The sequence below is a fragment of the Maniola hyperantus genome, chromosome 13 (genome assembly GCF_902806685.2).
Source record: "Maniola hyperantus chromosome 13, iAphHyp1.2, whole genome shotgun sequence".
Classification (NCBI taxonomy): domain Eukaryota; kingdom Metazoa; phylum Arthropoda; class Insecta; order Lepidoptera; family Nymphalidae; genus Maniola; species Maniola hyperantus.
The window spans coordinates 10416536-10440958 of record NC_048548.1 but is presented as its reverse complement, the minus strand read 5'-3'; the positions used below and the strand labels follow the sequence as shown (position 1 = coordinate 10440958).

Genomic DNA, 24423 nt, shown 5'->3' with positions numbered 1-24423 from the left:
CTGTCGCGGCACTACTGGTCCCCATACAATCTCTATAAGCTTATATGACATTACATTCTGAGCTAGGCAGCAATGTTCCGCTACATTGCTGCCGCGACTTTGCCTGAGTCTTTGCAGAACGCAACGGCCACGTGCGACAGCGACATGCGACACTGTCAAGACATAATATGCAAGCATAAAAACAACTCTTGCTAAAAGAATACATTCCAGTACGTTATTGGATTTATCCTCGATGTTCGTACTTCGTACCACACAAAATTATGAACAAGGTTTTCAGGTCAAGAGTGAAAAAATGTATCTGTCGTAGGCTGATTGAAATAGTATGGCTTATTGGAAAATAGCTCTCTCTGATGAACTCGGTTATATTCGACCTTAATGTAACAAAGCTATTATTCCCAAAGGATGTTTTGATGAATAAAATATAGTGCGCTATGTTACGGGAATATTAAGTACTAACAATTGTTTTTTTTTAAATTAAGGAGCAGTGCTTTTGTAGAGGTTCGTATGAAGTGATTTGCCTCCTCATTTCTAATTCGAACCGCTAAGATTTGGAATACCCTTCCAGCATCAGTTATATACGGGTGCCTTCAAGTCAAGAGTGAATAGGCATCTTCTAGGCAAGCGCGCCATCTTAGGCTGCAACATCACTTGCCACCAGGTCTGATTGCGGCCAAGCGCTGGTCTATAATTTTTTTTTTAAAGGTTCAAATTTATCTTTCCATGTGTATCACTTCTTTTCTCTTTAGCATTTTATAGGATCCCTCTCTAAACTTTTTGTTGATCTGCCGCATAAAATCTATCCTTTATTAATTTTGGATGCAAATTAAAAACTGTTCACCACCATGGTGCCGGTACCACGTTGCAACATACCTATTATTATTAGTTACCTAGGTACGTCATGTTAGGACATAATAATTTGGATAATTTTTACATCCACCGGCAAAATATTAATTAGGATGCGTAAGGTAATGTACCTTATCCTAACTGCCAAAAAATCAGACAAAGATTAAGAAACTTCACAGATTTGAAACCTTAACTTGATTTTTCAAAGTTTTAAGCTAAAATCATATTCGCCGAGATTATCTTACCTACGAATTAATAAACTGACAAAGCAGTTTTGCAATGGATAATAATATAATAAATTTAGCATTTACTTCGTTACAAACTAGTGTAGAAAACATGTAGAAAAGGAATCCTTCTCAAAAATGCTACACATAACATTATGTAATCGAATTAACATGTGTCGCTACGAGTTGAATGCGAAAAGAATAGCACAAAAACATCTAATATCAGTTAAAAAAGGTTTTCTGGAACACTTTTGTGTACGAACGGAATAATAAATCAGGGAAAGTAGTCTCTTTATTTACGTTCGGAAAGTCATGGTGACTGGCGATATTTTATTAAAATTGCTGTGTGCCAGCTATTATAATGCCGTTAGGATCGTCAAATCGGATATTGAAACCATGTGGCGTACGGTTATTAATTTTTTTATGGTTTGAGTATAACATAATGTTTGGTTATCGGTTTTGGCACAACGGTGTTGCTGCTGCACTAGCACGAAAGATATAAGTACTACACCTGCTCTTTTTCCGGTCACGTTGGATTGATTCTTTAAATGGGCTGCCACAGAATACTCGCGCCACCAACTCTTCATTCAGCGTCACCTATTCGACTTTCACTCGTTTCAATCAGGATCTGCTTTACGAGCTTCTGGCTTCGCGCTTTACAAAATACATTTTAGGAGTAGGATAGATAGATAGGTGGATTTCATGATAGCTATCCCTAGGGATTCGGACAATCATTGATATCTCTTGATTTTATCGACTTATTATACTTAGTGTAAATAATGAGTATGTAGTACGTACCACGATTCATACGATGATTTTGAGATATCTACATCATTTATTTTTTGTTTTAATAAAACCTTAAGCTAGCTTTATCTAATTACTATACAAATCATGCTCGCGTGGAATGGTGCCAAGAATATACTGGCTGCATTTCCACGCTGGACAACCAGGTTGATCCGTTGCGCAAAAAATGAGCCAGCCCTTTTGTCAGCAGATGAGGCTATTAATCGCGGTGAAATTTTTTTTGCAATTTTTCCATGGCCCAGGGTCTCCACGGCAAACGGAACAAAAATATGACTCTCGATAAGAGAGGCATACTTGCGCCGCTTACCATTTTCAGCTATTTCTGCTGCGGCTCCCGGTCTTGATGCGGTCTCCCTGATATGACACGGGGCCAATGTGTCAACGCACGTTGCGTTCCACATTAGCGGCCGTCCCCTTCCATGACATTATTAATAGAAGGGACCGTGACTATGACAAGGAGAAATAAGATGAAACAGGAGAGACAGAGGTAATTAAAACAAAATAATAATGAGACAAAATGGTGTTACATTTTACACATAATATTTTGTACTGTCACTGACACCAGTCATTAAACGGGACCATGTCAACGGAGTAATGATTTGGAAATATTTCCGATAAATAATCTACCCGCGACGTGTATTTTTTACATCAATTGAGGGTTTCCCCTCATTCATCAATATATTTATGTGCTTTTTATGATTGTTTGTGACATTTCGTACTTGATACATGATCCGCTTATATAGTATTAACATAAAATGTTTAGTATTATTAGAAGCTTTTATTTAACTGGCCGTGTTAGTATGTGGTCAAATCTTACAATTGAATTTTAGACCAGTTACCCACAAGAGATTGAGCTTAAATTTGAACCATTTATGTATATAACTTCGATAACAATTCAATGATAAGGTCTCATGGTGGAGGTGGTCTCAGGGTGGTGCCGAGAGGGGGCTATAGGAAATCCTAAAAACTTTATGTTTAAGTTTATTAAACTTTATGTTTAATAAACTTAAACATAAAGTTAACCTAAACTTCCTCTACTATAGACCTAGCTCCTAGAATTTCCGTGCAATGTGCTGGCCTTAGGTTAGACAAATAGAACAAAGGAGTGAATTTAAAAACGAATAAATAAGATTTTAATTCAATTCTAATATTCAATTCAATTAAATATGCCACTCTCCTTTTTACACTGAATTCGATTAAGGGTAATATGAGCAAAATTATTCCACTTGCATGATACAATAGCTATAACCTAACAAAATATTTTTAAGTAAGTAAGTATGTATGTATTAAAGGGAAAGGTAGAAAAGGGAATTACAAAGCTGAAAAGTTCCTGAGTACAACACTGTTTTCATGCCTTATTTGCTCGCTAAACATTCGTTTGTTTGTATCTTATTGTCGTTCGCTTCTTGTTAGCTTTTCATAAGCTTCAACAAAGGGTATATCAATATCACTGTAATCTCTAAAACAACAGCTGTCTGTAAATCAACACAATATTATTCGTGTATTCGTGATACATACCTTTTATTTACCTACCTTATAATAGGTACAGCCATATTTAGAAATAACTATGTTGCCTTGAGGCTAAGATGCCTTTCCACCAGAGATGTGCTAAGCTGCGAACAGAGGCAGAGTAAGCACCTACCTAGGGGCGCGAGGTTACGAAGGGGCGCGCGCGATCTAGTAGAGTTCCATTATCAGGTCTACCTAATTACTACGTAATCTCTTCTTACATTGGAATAACCGAAACTGCCTCTTCTCTACATAGTATAAAATAAAGTCGCTTCCCGCGTCTGTATGTATGTATGAACGCGTAGATCTTTTAAACTACGCAACGGATTTTAATGCGGCTTTCACCAATAGATAGGGTGATTCAAAAGGAAGGTTTATAGCTATAGTTTAATTCTCCAAAAATTAGAGATCCCTAGAGAAATTGAAATAATGTGAATTAGGTCGGGAAAAAATCCTCTCATAGAGAGGCGCCTATGAGATGCTTGCCTAGGACACTGTCGACATTTAATCCGCCTCTGGCTGCGGATATGTGTCTAACCCACAAACTAATAAGATTGCTTGATTTTCATAGTATATCTTAGTTTAGCCCTGATGAAAAGGGGTTCAACGAAATCTAATTTTTTTACAAACTATCATTGAAGCGAGGAATGTGAGCAAGCTAAGGATATGACGTAGAAATACAGGAGTAGTGTAGCTATGGGAAGTTGATAAGCGTACCTACAGTACGCTGCAGAAAATAATGTACATCGGCCTTGATTGCGATCTCACCTGGTGGTAGTGATGATGCAGTCTAAGATAGAAGCGGGTTGACTTGGAAGGGGTATGGCAGTTTCATTAAAGCCATACCCCTGATCGGTTTCTACACGGCATCGTACCGAAACGCTAAGACGCTTGGCGGCACGGCTTCGTAGAAAAATATAGGAAAGCGGTCCTCACCTAAGTGGGAAAATGCTAAGTCGAAGACATTAAATCCGCAGAAAGATTTCAAATCCTTACGTAATCGTAAATCCCACCTCCCGATCTCAATTTCGCCTCATTTGTAGACCTAGATGGCTTTTCTGAATCCTTTTCCCGTGATCTATGGAGCGATCTCACTCGCAAGGGTTCTTTATAAGTGAATATATTTTTCCAATTTCCACGGCTCCACGGCAGTCACGCTCAGAGAAATGGCTTTCGCGTTACGTGAGGTTTTGTAGGTGCCATACAATTTATGTTACCATGTTAAGCAGGTAAGGGAATTTAGTTTACAAATTGTGTTTATTTTTATTAAAAGTGTGCCCCCATCGGAAACTTTACAAATTACTACTTAGTAAAACGAATCTAAACAATTGAACATAAAAATTACAGATCGAAAATTATCATCTAAAGTTTAGATTCTAAACCACCGCAACGAGGCAGGGCGCCCAGAACGCTGGCAGCGTTACCTCGTTGAATGGCCAGACTAATATGCTGACCGAGGTAACTTGATAATAAATCGTTTTTTTTTTCATTATAAAGAAAAAATACGTAGGTATTTAGTACATTCCACCGTAGTGCCTAAACTGATGAACCGATTTTGATGAATGAGAATTAATCTATTCGGCTTTTATAGTCCACAGGACACTACATTTTTTTGTAACAAAAAATTGTAAAAAACGAGGAGTGTTGGATTTTAGTCATGAACTTGTCAAGTTTCGACTCAGCGCGAGCGGTTTTAACCCTTTATTATGTTAGTCAGTCAGTTTATTCTTTTACAGTAGATTAAAGGTTTGCAAAGAAAGTTAAGCTATAAAAATGTTTGGAATAGTTTATTTATTCCGTATTTATTTTTAGACCAGCATAACTATTAAGATGTTTTATTAAGATTGGCACTCTAATAAAATAAAATAGAGTGACTGACATTTTGAAGCAATAGATGTAACATTAAAGTCAGCTATAAAAATTATGTTCCTGCTCACTTCATCAATCTGGTTGGATACGGCTTGATCTAAACCCGCGTTCAGAGTGGATACATTTCTACCTCTTGACCTCAAAACCTTGTTCGTGGCTTTGTATAGAGGATAAATCATAAAGATTAAAGTAGGTATTTATAAAAACCGTATATGCTTCACATCAAATTTTGTTATACACAAATTTATAGTATCTAAGTTAAAAAAATCTTTTTTTATGTCATCACTTCGATAAATAGACTTCGTCTGCGTGGATATTCATCAGTTCTTTTAATTCTTTGGCTTTTCTGATTTTCAGGGATAAAAAGTAGACTATGTCCTTGTCTGTCTCCAGGATGCAACCTATCCCTGTACCAAATACCTAGATACGGTCCAAGACTTCGTCCACGTGAATTTCGGGGTTTTCAGGGTACCGTACTTCAAAAGGAAAAAGTGAACCTTATAGGATCACTTTGTTGTCTCTCTGTCTGTCTGTCTGTCTGTCTGTCTGTCTGTCTGTCCGTCGTTTTTTATATTTTCTTCGGAATAGTATTAAAAATCACGATAGTACCTAAGCATGACGTGATTTCACGACGCGTACGAAACAAAAATTGGCGGTCATCATACGATAAGCTTCTCTGTCTGAAGCCGTCTCTTTTAACTCTGGATAACTACGAGTCCTGTCGAACCCCTTATATCGTCCAACTTGGGGCCCTTTTGCATTTAATTCTTCCTTTCAACACTGATTTTGGGATTATAAAATGAGAATTGATCACCAAGTGTATTTAAAAGAAAGCGAGCTTCCTCCACATGATTGTGGACATAAGTTGTCTCTCTTTGCAGACCAAATCCAGTGCCAGTTTTCGGAGTAAGTAAAGCTTTCCTTTCCAATTATTCTTATTGGAATTATTATTGTATTGGTATTCTTATTATTGGATTGATTGTTGTATGGATAAGTCAAAATCACGCAATCCTATCCAAAAATAAAATACTCTATTATGAATAGCATCCCGCAGTACCTATTCGTTATGTTAAAGAAGTATTTCCCGTAGCCTAATGAGGGCATAAATTCTACACGAATGATTTGCGGATTCCCAAAGGTGAAATGAATTTGCCCAATACTTTTACAATAAAGCTTTTGAGGGTCATAATAAAATAATAATAGCTTATTTTATATTGATTTTTATTGAGGTGGTAGCCTCATGGTTAAGACGTCCGGCTCCTAATCGAAGTCCGGGGGTTCAATTCCGGGCACACACCTCTAACTTTTCGGAGTTATGTGCGTTTCAGTAATTAAATATCACTTGCTTTAACGATGAAGTAAAACATCGTGAGGAATCCTGCATGCCTGAAAGTTCTCCATAATGTTCTCAAAGGTGTGTGAAGTCTGCCAATCCACACTTGGCCAGTGTGGCGGACTATGAGCTCATCATCATCGTAATGATGTGATTAAAGTAAGTACCTAACTGGAGTTAGGGCTAAGCCCTAAAACTTGGAATTCGTAGAGAAAAAAAAACATTTCATTTTTCAGGTGCAAATATTTGCACACATTCCAAAAATAATTTATTGTTTTACTTTCAGTAGTTTAACCTAGCAGACTCCGTACCAGTGGACTCAAGTATAGTACGCGACAGGTCGAGATGGCAAGCATGTTGGGGACGCCCCACAGACCCGCACAGCCCCCGCGCGATGCGGGCGAGCGCGAGCGCTGTGCGTATGTGTGGGGCGCCCCGCGCCTCATACCCCGATTGCCATCTCGACCTGTCACGAACTATAGGTACCTGCTCGTATTAATAATGTCCTTCGAGAGTCATTCTAGTTGTGGACTAGAATGAAATCCATTTAGAACGTTTATACTTTGACTCGCTTATGCCTTGCGACATGGTCCGCGTGGACTACACCAATTTTAAACCCCTATCTTACCCCCTTAGGGGTTTAATTTTCAGAAATCCTTTCTTAGGGGTTGCCTACGTCATAATAATTATCTGTATGCCAAATTTCAGCGCAATCCGTCCAGTGGGTTGAGCTGTGCGTTTATAGATCAGTCAGTCAGCTTCTTTGCTTTTATATTATCTAGATATCTATCTATAGATAGAAGATAGATGATTTAAATGTCACATAAATAACAGACATAGATCGCTTCCAGCGAAGTCGAAACTTGTGTAACAATAATATCGATTGGCAGCATCTATTGAATTGAACTGAACACAGATATGATTTAACTGGATCCACGCACATGAAACATCCGAGAATGCAATGATAAATCCTCACTCCCCAAAACAAATACAGATTGGATAAACTAAAACGTAGTGGCGTTAATGGACAACGTGATAACTAAAAGCTCAATTTTACGATACATAATGTAAAACTGTGCTAAAAGCTCGTGTGCGCGTCAATGTTGCTACATAACCTAGTACAATCAAGGCTTTAATATCATTAGATGTTATCAAATTTTTTCATAGGTTTCACTTTAATAAATTAAATAAATTTCTAACAATAATAAATAAGGTAGAGCTATATATTTTTTTTATATAGCTACATAGCTACCGACAATGTGGTTCTCCACCGTCCGTGCTAACTTACTTGAGCTCCCTGTACTTCTTCTATTGAGCCACCAATAGAATCATACAAAATTAAATTACATTATTCAAATCCTAGGTGCTAAGTTATTATATAATTCAAATTATAGGCGGCTACAGATACGTCGTGCATAAGAACTTAGAACTAACAGCTTATGAAAGAAACAAAAAAGGTAAGAAAAAGGAACAAAAACAGATTAAGTGTAAGAAAACATAAATGCAATCATAAATTAATTGCTTAAATGGTCCTTTCTAAAAAGTTATTTTATGCCTATAACGCATTTAATACATTGAAAACTTTTTAGTAGTAGATTATTACCACATACACATACGTTTAGGATTTGGGCGCGTTTGGAACCCTCGTAGCTTTAGTTTTAAGTTTGCGTAATAATTATCACCACTATATCTTAGAAATACAACATCTGACCATCAAAAAGAGTTATTAATTACCTATTTTGAATAAATCATTTGACTTTGACTTTGACTTTGATCCGGTGATTATTACCAACTAGATGATATTATTATGCCCGCGACTACATCCGCGTGAATTTAGGTTTTTAAAAATCCCTTGGGATCTCTTTCATTTTCCGGGATAAAAGTAGCATATGTCCTTTCCCGGGATGCAAGCTATCTCTGTACAAAATTTCGTCAAAATTAGTTGAACGGATTGGCCGGAAAGGCTAACAGACAGACAGACAGGTAGAGTTTTGCATTTATAATGTCAGTATGGATTATACAAAACAAAAACAAAACCGCCCTTTTTTGCAAGGCTACGAACGGGCTTATTTTTGGAATGTAATTGTACGCTTAGTATAAGATTTTACATCTCGCCAACGTTGATAGTATTTGAGAGTCGAAACACAATAACGTCAAAGTAAAATGGATCATAAGTTCTTTGAATTGAAGTCAAAAATTCAATACCACTGATTCTGATTTTGCAACGTTTCCGCTTGGAGCGCTGGCTCAGTTGTGTAGACAAACTTGAGCTTTATAACAAGTTACGTTAAGAATTAAGATCCAGTTTACTATAACGCTGAAGTGTTTCGACACTCGAATATTATCAACGTTGGTTGATAATTCTCGTACTAAGCATACTGATCCTTTTTTAACAAGTCACAAAGTAGAAGTCACTTTTGTCAAACGGACCTTGGTGAAATATCTTCTGACCGGATTTTGAAACGGCATCCTAATTCTCGTCCGGATATTATCCGGATATGATCAGAAGGGATATTTGGGATCTTTAGGACTCAATATGACCCATATCAATACCTACCGCTGTTCATCTCTATCTGGATATTTTTCGCGAAGACATTTTATTTTTAAAGCTTATGCTCGCGACTTCGTCCGCTTAGACTACACAAATTTTACACCCCTATTTTTAACCCTTAGGGGTTGAATTTTCAAAAATCCTTTAGCGGATTTCTACGCCATAATAGCTATTCTGCATGCCAAATTTCAGCCCGATCCGAAAATATGATGTCGTCGTTAAAAAACATCATAAGTAAAATCCCTAATTATACAGGTTGTTAGAGATCTATTATTTAGATTAAAATCTTCGTCGAGAGACTACACAGCGTGTTCCTTTTTGGTAAATAATTGATTTTCCCATTATGGCGCAAACAATGCTGTGCCAAAGAGAATATTTTACGCTGGCTTGGCCAAATTGAGATAAAGTAGTGGATTTGCGGGTACATTATAAATTCCTATTATGAATGTATCTTCCGATAACGGGGATCTTACAATTAGCAATTTTAATTTTAATGAGCATTGTCCTTTTGTTTTTAAGTGTATTCAATCATCTTATTCATCAGCTCTACCCATCGCTCACTACTGAGATTTAGAATGAGAGGGCCGTAGACCAACGGGTTGGCTATGTGCGGATTGGCAGACTTAACACACTATTGAGATCATCATGGAGAACACTATTTAGTAGCACTTGTAATTATTTAAGTTTTCTTTCACCGTTAAAGCAAAAATGAATATCTTTGCTTAAAAAAAAAAAAAGATTCCGACGAATTGATAACCTCCTCCTTTTTTGAAGTCGGTTAAAAATGCACAATAACTCTCGAAAGTTCAGTATAGGACGGACGGACAGACAGACAACAAAGTGATCCTATAAGGGTTCCTTTTTTCCTTTTGAGGTAGGTACTGAACCCTAAAAATCATCACATTTACTCATAGGCCCACTTGTGGTACTTATGACATATAATATTATTAAAACACTACCTCCAATTCGTAGAACCTATGAGAAGGTCTGGCAAGAAGTGATTCTTTTGCGTAGTAGTGATATGCATAACTTACTTGTACCTACGTAATACAGTAGGCGGCAGATCATACCTAATGTACGTCGGTCTTTCGAATGACATATCGGCTTTGTAGAGCGTTGTCTCTGTCACTCATACCTATATGACGTTTTGTTGGTCTCAACGACAGAGACAACGCTCTACAAATCCGCTATCTCCTTCTAAAGGTCGATGTACATTAATTTCTGCCGCGTACTGAATTATACCTTCTTGGCGGGTTTGCATATTTTCATCATCATCATCATCATCATCATCAGCCTGTGGACGTCCACTGTTGGACATAGGCCTTCCCTAAAGAGCGCCACCACACCCGGTCCTCAGCCTTCCTCATCCAGCCACTTCCCGCCACTCTCTTTATATCGTCGGTCCATCGTGCTGGAGGGCGTCCCACACTACGCTCGCTTAAACGCGGTCTCCACTCAAGGACTTTCCGGCTCCAACGGCCATCGCCTCTACGACAGGCATGACCTACCCACTGCCACTTCAGCTTGCTAATAGTTTGGGCTATGTCAGTGACCTTGGTTCTCCTGCGGATCTCCTTACTTATTACTTACCTTGCATATTTTACTTATACGAAATCTGGTTTAGCGATTAATATGAAAATAAGCTTGTTGTTCCTTGTATTTTATAAATCTTCCGAAAAGTATTCAATATGTTATTGTTGTCTTTCTTTTTGTTACAGATAACCCCGTCTCTCGTAGTTCTACATACTACCTATGTTTAATATTCAGCTCTAAAAAGTGGAAAGTGCTCGGAGTGATCCAGATTTTCATAATTTTTCAACTCTACTATTAGAGGTAAGATGTCTAAAGGTCCCTGACTGACTATCACTACCCCTATTATAAATGTGAAAGTGTGTTTGTTTGTTGATTTGTCCTTCAATCACGTCGCAAAGGAGTAACGGATCGACGTGATTTTTTGCATTGGTATAAATAAAAACTTGGAGAGTGACATAGGCTACTTTTTATTCCGGAAAATCAAAGAGTTCCCACGGGATTTTTAAAAATCTAATTCCACGCGTACGAAGTCGCGGGCATCAGCTAGTAAGAATATAATCCCGATAATCTGTGTACCGGCTTTAAGTTTTGACAAACTTTAATATAGTAGCCCTTGTTGTTGTCTAAGTGGGCTAGCTAAAACGAAAGTTTCACTTTAAAATGCTTTTAAAACTTCATAAAAAAGTACTTGATGTTTCATAGAAGAAATTGAGGAAAGAATGAAAATCTTCGCAAACTTGTAACTATTAAAATTGGATCAAGAATCTTGAAAGAATAGTCTACTGAAATTCTTGAACCAATTTAGACTAAGTACCTATTTATATTTTAAAAGTAAAGTAAGGGTGGATACACAACTAAGCTTTTTTTGATCAGGATTCCTTTGTCACCACGTATTAAGGACAAGCCACACTGGGAGCGGAGCGAAACGAAGCTAAGTTCGTTTCGCTTCGCTCATGTCGCTAGCCACGTCTTTTCATAGGTTCACACCGCGAACTACAGATCTAAACTAAGCCAGCGATTTTTCCTTAGTAAGCAAGCGAAACGAACTCACCTAGTTTCGTTTCACTTTGCTCCCAGTGCAGTATCCCCCAAATCACGGCCCATATCGGCCAAAGAAGGCGAAGGTTTAACTGAAGATGGTTTTTTGGCCAGAGGTGGGTGAAAGTGGCCGAAGGAGAAGCCGGTTCGGTGGGACACTACCTAATCGATATACGATATTATTATCAAAGGAATATTGTTACATGAACTATCGCAAAAAACCTGAACAAAGTACTTACTTACGGAAGAAAATACGGTTTCTATTTTTTAATAACATTTTACTTTCTTGGCTCAGCTAAAGGCTCTTAAGGCGTGCCAACGAAAATAAGCATTATTTTCTCTCTACATTTATACAAACATATTTTTTATCCACCCTACTCAGCAATATTATCTCGATTGCCTGACAAGGTAAGGGCACAGACACACACAACGCGTTACTTAGTACGCGTAGACGTACGTGTCCAACTGTCCAATGCGGCCCTTTGTCATACGCGACTTCTACATAAACTATAGGTATGTATAGTCCGCGACAGGTTGAGATGGCAATCGAGGTATGAGGCAGGCGCACCGCACACCCGCATGCACTCGCCCGCACCGGGTTGGCCCAGCGGGGTATGAGGCGGGGACGCACCACACATGTCCGCTCGTCACCCGCCCTCGCCCGGGTTGGTGCGGGGGTTGTGCGCGGCGTTTCTACTCCGATTGCCATCTCGACTTGTCGCGTACTATAGGAGATCCGTTAATGAAATCATCACCGTCGTCACCAATACGTGACGCTAGGGATATTTGAGACCCAGTGTCATCACTTTCGGCCGCGTTCTGTACTGCGCGTCGCGATCGCTCATCTCAATTCTCAAGTAGGTATCTAACTTACTTATTAATATAATAAATGCAAAAGTGTGCCTATCAGTCTATCATATATTGCATCCCGGAGAAGGACTACCTTAGTACCTTTTATCCTGGAAAATCAGTACCTACTCTTTCGGAATTTTTAAGGCTGCTTACTTTTTATTCCGGAAAATTAAAGAGTTCCCACGGGAATTTGGAAAACTTCCATCCCCACAACCCTTGACCCTCATCACCTGGGTTTCTGGAGCACTTCGACCACCCGTTGTGCCAGATCCTTTTTTCCACCCACATGCAAACTGTGGAATCAACTCCCTTCGGCGGTGTTCCCATTAGATTACAACAGGGGGTTATTCAAGGGGCAGACCAACAAATTCCTGAAAGGCCGGCAACGCATTGGTGGTTCCTCTGGTACTGCAAATGTTCATGGGCGGCGGTAATCACTTAACATCAGGTGACCCACCTGCTCATTGCTCGCCATTTTTATAAAAAAAAACTTAAATCCACTCGGACGAAGTCGCGGGCATCATGTAGTTGGTTATAATGGTTATAATCCATTGCTGGTTCTATAGTATGAAATAATGGAATGAGAAGGTGTATTGTCAATGTAATCGCTACGGAAGCAAGAGATAAAGCCCGGCGATAGCTCCGACCTAGTTACTCTGCCGACGACAATAATTGTGAAGCTTTCTTTAGATGAAAAGGCCGTATCGAATGAGAAGCGGCTTGAAGATTTCTATTTTAAAATGGTTTGGCAGACTTAAAAATACCTACCCACACCTATACGTTTATAACATAAAAAATTTAATAACTATACAAGATCTCTCTATAACCAAGATTTTCAGAAATTCCATGCGTGCGTAAAGTCCTAAACTAGTAAACACTTTATCACGTCGTATTCTTTGCAATAAGTAAAGCAAGTATGCTTAAAAAATCCTGTGTAATTATTTATTACACAGGAATACGGTGCCTATTGGCAAACAAGTAGATATGCCAATTTCAAGCTGCTATTAAGTTCTTATCAAAAACTGACTTTCTTAAGTAATTACTTTATCAAAAAGACTTGGGTCTCATATGTGCCTCATGTTATTCTTATAAGTGGCTACATGTTAAACGCAAAAATAAAGAATTAAAGAATAAAAATAACTTAGTTAGTGCAATGTATAAAGTTGCATTATACATTTATCACAGACAGGCTTTACTTAGGTGTTTAGTCGACGTTAAAGTGCATAATATTCTGACATTATTTGTTAAAAGAAAAATACAGACCGCCAACGCAAAACATTGCGTGACTACTTACTCGTAGACACGTAAATAAAAGAATATTTTCCTAAAATCAAAATATTATGCAGCCTACTTAGCAGTTAAAGTAATGGGACTTATCTAAATATTAAATTTTAATATGGAGTGGCAATTAAGGGTTTCGTTAACACGAGGGGTTTGTTAACATACAATTATATAGGGTTGGAATGGGGAATTGTATTGTCAAGTGTCAACTCTCTGATGGCAACAAAAGATAAGGCACAGTGATAGCGCGACCTAGTTTTATAATACCGATGACAATTGTCAGGCTTTCTTAGGTAGTGGTCCGACCGCCGACGATGAACGAGAAAAAAAAAAGTTTGAGGATTTTGAGGTATTGGTCGCACTGATATACAAGGCAACATTTTTCGCCCACATTATGCGATGCCTGACAGTCAATTAAAGATTTTTCTTTATTGCATTTTTAAACTCGCACATGAGTACCCGGCTCTACCTCAGAGCAACAAGTAAACCCATCTTCTATTTCCGGGAGAAAACTAGTATCAAGTGATATGAAATTGCGATTCCGGCGAACACTGTTATTATAGAGTTTCTATTTCCGCAAGAAAACTGGAGTTAAATGAATCGAAAATTCTGAATTCCAATATTTTTATCCCTTTCCGATTCAGCTCTATTTCCTGATAGTCTATTAAGTTTAAACGACCATAAGGCTGCCTTTACACCAGAGATAATAAAGGTATGATACCGAACCACGCTGCACGTAGCAGCGCTGCCGCAACAGTGCTGACACTCACAGTCCTGTCGCGGCACTACTGGTCCCCATATAATCTCTATAAGCTTATAATATGACATTACATTTATGCTATTATAGGTACTAATTATGCGTTAGATTTGAGTTTTTTAGTTGTTAGTGAGTCACCAAGCCTTCTAATGAGTTTTTAATTACCCCAAACAATTCGTAACTGGATTATATGTCGATTTGTTTTTCATTTTTTTATACATTTTGAGTAGATATAGGTACCATATCTATAAATATATAAAAGGAAAAGGTGACTGACTGATCTATCAACGCACAGCTCAAACTACTGGACGGATCGGGCTGAAATTTGGCATGCAGATAGCTATTATGACGTAAGCGTCCGCTAAGAAAGGATTTCTGAAAATTTTACCCCTAAGGGGGTGAAATAGGGGTTTGAAATTTGTGTAGGCCACGCGGACGAAGTCGGGAGCATAAGCTAGAGTGTAATATATTTTCTTAGGAAAATAAGGCATACCTACTTACCCACTCTACTACTAAAGTAAAGGAAGAAAATTATATTCCAAATAAAGCAAAAAGACTCTGGCATAGAAATCTACGTTGCAGAAACAAACCCTGTGGCCCTACCGCGGTTATTTGACAGCTACAATGTCACGATCGCAATCATCTCTGATTGGTTAATGCTCGCTCACTATTGGCTACAATGCATTGTTGCAACAAGAATGGCACAAATTCAACCAATCAGAACAATTGAGATTGTAATAATGATTGATGCAGGTTTTAGACAATCGCCCTACTGGTCTTAATTACTGGTGTATAGGTATACCTACCGTGCATTTGACTAACGAACAATTCACTCTTAAGTTTGTTAACGGTCGGTATAATTTTAAGCAGATGTTGTGTACACGTAATGCTCCAAACAGTTGGCTCCTCGTAAATCCCCGGAATTACTAAAGATTTCTCAACGTACAGCGGTCATTTCTTTTGCGGCTATACAAAAATGTGGAAATAATTTTACTTGAGAAAAATGTTCTTGAATATTTAAATATGTATTTGATGTTCTTGAAACCAAGTGCATGCTTGTTGCTCCGGTGATTCTTGAGTAGGTACCTATACATTGGGGCCGATTCTCTTGTACACAATCTCTAAACTAAACTAAATTAACAGGTCTAAATTTAGTGCTATCCTTTTCCGCAAGCAACATTATGAAAGGAATAGCAATAGATTTAGACGTGCCATTTTAGTTTAGTTTAGAGATTGTCTACAACTGAATTAGCCACACTTATGTTATCGCTTAGGAACCTTCAGCGTCGCTTACTCGGTAAGTACTACATTTATGAAAGTACTTGATTTATTCATGTTCATTGTTGCGACTGCATTAGCCTGCGTTATTCTTACCTATTATTTAGTTTGAAAGATAAAAAAGAAAACTTTTTATTTCACCAAAACAACGAGTGTAGCACATTGAACTATTATGGTAGCATGAGTTTGCACATCTAGACGATTGAAGCACTATCAATAAATCAATTTATTGACATGGAGAGATTTTTTCATTAATATGAAACACTCTTTGAAAGCCTATTTTGATGTGAATTTAATTTTACTCTATTTTTTATAATTTTTATGGTGTTTTTACCTACACTTGAAGGAAATTTCTAAATAATTTTAACTGATTGACCAATTTTATATAACACTAGCTGCCCCGGCGAACTTCGTACCGCCTAACAGTTTCAAGATTTTTTTAAAAATTTCTTTCCGTAAGAACCATCCCCGTATACTTACTTCAAGGAAGATTATGAAAAAAGAATTAGCGAAATCGGTTCAGCTGTTCTCGAGATTTGCGATCAGCAACACATTCAGCGATTCATTTTTATATATAGAGATAGTGACACATAGTTATTAACTAACGTTTATTTACTTTCAAAATATGTTCCATTTTGTGTGCTCACCTTATTATCCAGAGACCTATACTCCTACTTACACCTACTTGTATGGAAGAATTATAGACCTTGTGTTCTACAATTCTTCCATACTTACAGCATTTTCATGTACATATGCTGTTTTTAAAGAAATTCTTCCGCTTACCAGTAATTTACGCTGACTTGCGTCACCAAAATTGTCAGTAATTTGACAAAATATAGCTGTATGAAGGTATGTGCATTATAGTTATGTACCTATGAAAAAATTAGTTATCGGTCTATCAATTTTATCCTGCCCAAAACATTAACGGAAGAACTTTGAAACTTAAGAAGTCAACAGATTAGGCTACTTAAGGCGTTCCAAAGAATATCAACAACCTGACACGGCTTCTTTTTAACTTATTTTTGAGATTATAAAAGATAAATATTTCAGAGCCGTAACATAGAATATTTATTCAGTACGGCAATGCAATGGGCAGGGCACACAGTTTGAAAAAACTGGTCAAGTGCGACTCGAACTCACCCACAAAGGGTTCCGTACCATCGTACAAGATATGTCAAATCACTATTTAGTAATATTTGTTCGCTCCAACTGCTACAAGACTGCATCCCATCATTGATTTGTTCGCGAACATTTTTTAACATTTTTTTTGTATTTTCCTTTACTTGTGATAGGTATAAGACATTGCTATTTGCCAAATTTCATGAGTCTAGGTCAGCGGGAAGTAGGTACCTACTTGCCCTATAGGTTTTGATTCCCTTATCTTGACAGACACGATAGACAAACAGACAGATAACGCAGTGACCCTATAAGAGTTCCTTTTTTCTTTTGAAGTACGGAACCCTAAAAATGATAGACGTTAGGGTCCCAAGGTGAGGTTACCCGCCGTGGCCGAAATTCAATCGAGAGAACATTATTATTATACCCAAGTAATCTAAATGTATAAAACGAAAAAGTGACTGACTGACCGGTCGAACAACGCACAGCTCAAACTACTGGATGCAGATCGGGCTGAAATTTGACGTAGACATCCGCTAAGAAAGGATTTTTAAAAATTTAACTCCTAAGGGTGTAAAATAGAGGTTCGAAATTTGTGTAGTCCACTCGGACGAAGTCGCGGGCATACGCTAGTTTTATTATAATATAATATACATAAATAGTCTTCGTGTGATATATGCTTTCTACCTAGTAAGTAAATTTTGCTTGCATGCAAAATTACCAGCTAAAGTTCCCGCAGGAATAGCCCACCACTTTAGCATGCCATTTCTCTAAAGAAATTATGCAACCTAATAACTTTTCTAAAAGCAGCTGAAGTAATAGTTCTAAATTGCTCTAAAAAAACAAATTTTATAATAACGTATATATACACTATACAGCTTTCCTTGCGTGCTTTAAAGCCTGAGGCAAACGCTACGCGACGAGATGTTTTACGCGACAGCTCCTAAAAATTGTAACACAAGAATCCAATGAACTGTAAATATGAAGAAGCTGTGTTGCTCTATTAGTGCTTAGTACTAGATGTAGTACAGTACGCGGCCGAAAGAAATGTACATCGACCGTTAGAATTTAGATAGCAAATTTGTAAAGCACTGTCTCTGTCGTTGAGACCGACAAAACGTCATATATGAGGTATGAGTGACAGAGACAACGCTCTACAAAGCCGAAACGTCATTTAGAATGACGTTTCGGCTTTGTACGTGTACATGCTGCTGTCCATTACTTTCAGCCGCATACTGTACATTTTTTGATATTTCAGAGCTTGTAATTCGATTTTAGTATTTGTAGTAAATATACTAACGACACTGATATATAAAATGCCCCATGATCGTGTAATTTTACTATAGTCAGGCTAACAGCAGTGTGTGGCCTGTCACTGTCATTGCATGTTTACACGGCAACAGGATAGCGTATGCAATTTCAACGTCCAAACTTTTGCTTTTCAAATTGACTTTTAAAAAAATGCTCTATCAAATGCATTTATTTACATCTGGTTTTTTTCACGAAGACCGTTTGGCTATATTTGTGTGCACATATACATATTGTTATAGAGTGTGTACTGCGTGAACTGCTCACTTTCGACCGCGACACGCTTTACGTTGCGGACAAAAAAGCGTTAACGCTTATCGGTACACTCGCACTACAACCAAGGCTGAGCGGTCATCGTGAAATAGAACATCTATATCAATATCTATAGCCATATTGGTTTAATGCATTTAGTGCGCTTTCTTGATAGCAGTTGGTAGCACTAGTATGGAGAAGTTCGCAATACTTAGCGCGCGTAAAACTGCGGTGCTACAGGCGTTAATATATTCGCGCGTTTAATATACATACCATTTTGCGTTGTAGTTGAGCGTTGCGGGGCGCTGGTTTCAAACGTTATGTTTGTCTGAGGTTTTAAATGCTTTCTTTGTACGTACTTACTTTTAGGTAGTTTTCTTGGCAAAGCTCCTTATAAACCGGGCTCGTATGTAACTCCGACGACAAATTAAAAAGGAATTCTTGAGCATATTACCTCTTAACAATTTCCTACTCTTGTTAGAGTACTTGACTTTTATGAAAGAATTTATTAAATAATATGGTAGCAAGAAAAAAGTAGTAAAATGAGGTTAATATTTTTCTTTAATAAATTTCGTTTTCCTATTTTCTACTGAATGGCAAAGAATAATTTTTGTAACTAGTGTTTTGGTTTAGTAATAAGTGCTTTATTTTTAATCATTTTATTTGATTCCTTTAATAAAAATGGATTTAATTAGAGTAATTTGCAATATTGACCCTTTTATTTACTATTGACATTCTATTTTATAATAATTAATTTTAAGCAACTTTATTGAATTAATTTGTGATTATAATCTCGCTGAGTTTACATTTACTAATATATTATATAATACTTTTCAATTTCCGTTTATCGTGATTGTCATTGTCATTCATGTAATTAACATAATAATTGTAAATGTTAGGTAACAGTCAGTCAGTGGTTTGTGCAAGCATGTAGGTATTCGAAAGGGCAAGAAGCATTGACTTATCAAGATTCAAGAATGATGCCGACCCCTCAAGTACCTACTATAGCAGCACCACCAAATTTCGTACGAAAACAACACAAACGCATGCAAATTGCAAAGTGAGCGTGGTGTTAAAAGATCACACCACGGTCGGTCGATGTCCATGGGGCGTTTCAGATCAAGTTTGTATGAAACACCATTTCCAGCGTGTATATCCATGTCAGTGTTTGCATCTCATACCGATCTCCCGAGCCACAGATATCTCTGGTTGAACCTATTTTTGGAACAGACAAACAGATTCAACCAAGATCAAAACAAGTTTAGGATCGGAATTTCGCTTCGGGCATCTCGCTAATATGCTTCCGGACATATCTACTCATGTATGTTTGTTCAGTACAAGATAAAGTTTAGAACTAAAACCCGACTATACGTATACTCATCTTGGTAAACGCTGAAATATAATATAGCCCGTTTTAACGCCATTTTCTCTACGTGTCAACTGTCATGTCAAAAGTTGGGTTTACCCAAGGGTTTAACTTTGAAATAAGGACTAAAATCGTACTTTTGACATGACATATAAAGTTAAAATGGCGAGTGAGTTCTCATTTTGTACGCAAAACTTCGTAAGAGTTTCGAAAGCTATTAAGCAAAGTTAATACATCGGGTTTAGTTTAATTACCTATCGACCCTATCGTACCCTTATCCGTAATTTGATCTAGGGTGAGTGGTGACCATGACTCTTCTAAACGTTACCACTTAACTACATATAAGGTTTTATTTTCGAGAAGTACCTATCCATATCCATACTAATATTATAAATATGCGAAAGTGTGTCTGTTTGTCTGTCTGTCTGTCTGTCTGTCTGCTAGCCTTTCACGGCCGAACAGTTTAACCCATTTTAATGAAATTTGGTACAGAGCTAGCTTACATCTCGGGGAAGGACATAGGCTACTTTTTATTCCGGAAAATCAAAGAGTTCCCATGGGATTTTTAAAAACCTAAGTCCACGCGGACGATGTCGCGGGAATCATCTAAAACTAGATAATAGAGGATTTATAATTATCTTCGCTGAGCGAAGCGCGGACGGTCGCTAGTATATTATCATACCTAATTACAGCTAACATGGACTTTATTGAGACCTATTTCTAGGTAAACGCGTCCCATCTTAGGCCACATCATCACTTTCCATCAGGTATGATTGTGGTCAAGCGTTTGCCTATAATGAATTTTTAAAAAGACCTAAACTGTAGATACATTAGAGTACGGGCACAGGTACGGGTTCTAAAGAAACGAACATAATTCCATTAAAAGTATCCCCATTAGAACTTGAATCATTATAAGTTATAAAGAATTTTGTTTTTTAATAGATAGAGAGTAGAGACCAGAGAGGTAAATATTGATAACTAGATGATGCTTGTGAATTTGCCCGCGTGGATTTAGGTGTTGTAATCTCGTGAACCCTTTGATTTCCGGGATAAAAGTAGACTATGTTCGTCCTCGAGATGCAAACTATCACTGTAAACTTAGTCAAGGTTAAATAGTTGGACTGTGAAAAGCTGGTAGACAGACAGACACACTTTTTCGGTTTTTTTTTTTAAATCCCGTGGGACTTCTTTAATTTTCCGAGATAAAAATTAGACTATTTTCTTCCCCGGGATGTAGGCTTCAGAGTTACTGAACCAAATTTCATCAAAATCGGTTGAACTGTTAGGCCGTGAAAAGCTAGCAGACAGACAGACACGCACTTTCATATTTGTTATATTAGTATGGATTGGTTAAATGATTGGACCGTGAAAAGCTAGCATGCAAACAGACACACTTTGGCATTTATGATATTAAGTATGTATTAAGATTGCACTACCCAGTCAAACGTTTTCCATATTATTTAGAATGCTCCATCATTGAAATTCTTTCCAAAATAGAGCATAATATTAAGTTTTTCATTAGTCTAAAGATATCTACTAATTCCGACGTAAAGTATCCGACGTAAGCCTTATATGGAGCACTGTTGTAAATATAAAGATATCTACTAATTCCGACGTAAGGCTTATATGGAGCACTCTTGTAAATATAAAGATATCTACTAATTCCGACGTAAGGTATCCGACGTAAGCCTTATATGGAGCACTCTTGTAAATATAAAGATATCTACTAATTCCGACGTAACGTATCCGACGTAAGCCTTATATGTAGCACACTTGTAAATATAAAGATATCTACTAATTCCGACGTAACGTATCCGACGTAAGCCTTATATGGAGCACTCTTGTAAATATAAAGATATGTACAAATGCCGACGTAACGTATCCGACGTAAGCCTTATATGGAGCACTCTTGTAAATATAAAATGGAATTTTTCATTCGAATATTTGCATTTTATATTCATTGAGTCTGATCGGCGATGTGTACCTACGTTCAGGATTATAACCATTTTTGCTATGACGTCAATCCTTTTAATGAGATCGACATTACACTCAACTTTTTGTATCTGCGTTACTTTTTTTATAATATTTTTTAAATGTAATCCTATTTGGCCTTATTTTCAGTCTGTTATTATGTAAAATTATATTTTATATATCGCTGTTGATTGCAAAAAACAAATAAAATAAAATAAAATAAATAAAAAAATTAATTTCACGTTGGTAACAAAAAGTTTCAACAAAACTGTAACTAAATACCTACTCCATTCCGAAAGTTGTCTATGATAATCATCGCTCTATCATATTCATCAAGAGATCGTCGGTTTTTTTTAAATTTATATACTAGCGTTTGGCTGCAATCAGACCTGGTGGCAAGTGATGATGCAGCATAAGATGGAGTGCGCTTGCCTAGAAGATGCCTATTCACACTTGATATAACTGGTCTCACGGGTAACCTTCGGGTAACGTAGTACAAGACCTTTCTGTCACCATATTGAGTCATTCATTTATGACCTTACTAAGTTACTACACAGGATATTTGTACAGGTACGAGTATAAGAGACTTTTCTACATATAGGTGGTCTCTTTTTGCCTATACCCTCATAAATACATTACTCTCAGTCTATATTTCACAAGGTCTACAAAGACGCAGGGATTCCTTATCGGAAACCCATTCAGAGTAATTCTAGCCTATAATTCATCCGGCATCCGGTAAAAGTATTCTGGTCTATGATAATATATCATTATATAAAAAATAGGTATGAAACATACTCGTGTAAAGTCAAGACTGCCAACTAAAACACATGTCCCAGTTCATAATAATTTCACCTTCAACTGACAAATCCCAATATTGTATTCAGAAAATGCAAAAATTATCGTAAACTCAAACTTAAAGCATCTATTCAAACCACCTGGGTGTCTGGTGCACTTTGACCGTCCGCTGTGCCAGATCCTTCTTTCCACGCACGTGCAAACTGTGGAACTAACTCCCATCGGCGGTGTTCCCACTAGATTACAACATGGGGTTATTCAAGGGGCGGACCAACAAATTCCTAAAAGGCCGGCAACGCATCGGCGGTTCCTCTGGTGCTGCAAATGTTCATGGGCGGCGGTAATCACTTAACATCAGGTGACCCGCCTGCTCGTTTGCTCACTATCTCTATTTAAAAAAAAACACATTTTGATTGTTAAATTAAATTTGTATAATGATGTAGGTAATCCAATCCAATCAAACTCAGCCTTCATGCGTCCACTGCTGAACTTACGCCTTTTCAAGAGCGCGCCACCAAACACAGTCCTCCGCCTTTCTCATCCACCCGCTCCCGCCACCTTCTTCAGGTCATCGGTCAATAAGGTGATGGTTATTAATACGTAAACTTAAAATTAAACTTACGAGGGTGCCAAACCTGCCCTGGTATTAGAAGTGCACAAAAAACTCAGCCGTCTTTTTAAAAGAAAATTAGGTAAAGACTACAAATCACGCGTAAGTATTCTGTTATTATTTAAATCAATTTCTAATCTAAACAATTAAACATAAGTTTGGTATTTTTGTTTTTTGTAACAATTAAACATAAAAATTGCAGATCGAAAATATTATCTAAAACACCACAACAAGGCAGGGTGACAGGCCACACCAGAACGCTGGCAGCGTTACCTCGTTGAATGGCCAGACTAATATGCTGACCGAGATAGCTGCCAGCCCTCCGCCGGTCCCCCGTGGATTCCGCGAGACGGGATGAAAGGTCCTTAAAAAAGGATCTAGCATCCTCGCCCCACGAACCCATGGTCTCCACCCCAAAAGGCATTTCATACGCCATGTGAACATGTCTATAGGTTAAAATATCATGATTCTGGTACCGTCGTATGTAGCCAGATTTTTATGCACTTTTCCCAGAACCAAAATAATATAATTTATGCACTAAATGGCAGAGGATGTTTATAAAACTCTTGTTTACAAGATCGACTCGCAAATCGCTGAAATTTTTTAACGTTCGGCACGTGACGTTTTCAATGAGATAAACATGTTTTTATGACCTTCCCAGCGCAGTGGTGAGTGCTGTAGTCTTATACAATGGTAGATCTAGAGTTTGATTCTCGGTGGGGGCAATTGTATATCTAAATTGGCTCTGGTGACGGTGTGTGGCTTTGGCCATGCCTATAGTTACCACCCTACTGATAAAGACGTGCAATCAGCGATGTAGCGTTCCGGGACAATGCCACGTATAAACGGATTTCCGAGTGCGTGCCACCACACGCGTTCCTTCGCCATCTTCATCCACTCATTTCCCGCTGTCAGTCTAGCGGATTTGGTATCAGCTCAGGTACGGGGTATCCATTCCAGAACACGTCTGCGCCAGTGGCCATGAGTTCTGCGACAGACATGGCCTGACCACTGCCACTTCAACTGGCTAATTCGTTGAGCTATGTCGATCACTTTCGTTGTCCTACGGATTTACTCGTCATAGATTTTGTCCCTCAGAGAGACACCGGATATAGCCCGCTCCATAGCATGCC

The 24423-nt window shown here is 37.8% G+C and overlaps 1 long non-coding RNA gene across 1 annotated transcript in view; it reads left to right on the top strand.

Moving 5' to 3' along the window:
• The window catches only part of LOC138403167 (uncharacterized), an 85795-nt gene that overhangs the window by 6484 nt on the left and 54888 nt on the right, over window positions 1–24423 (top strand). The window contains exon 2 of the long non-coding RNA XR_011237465.1: window positions 10852–10966. This is a non-coding gene — a long non-coding RNA (uncharacterized lncRNA). The remainder of the gene's footprint in view (window positions 1–10851; window positions 10967–24423) is intronic.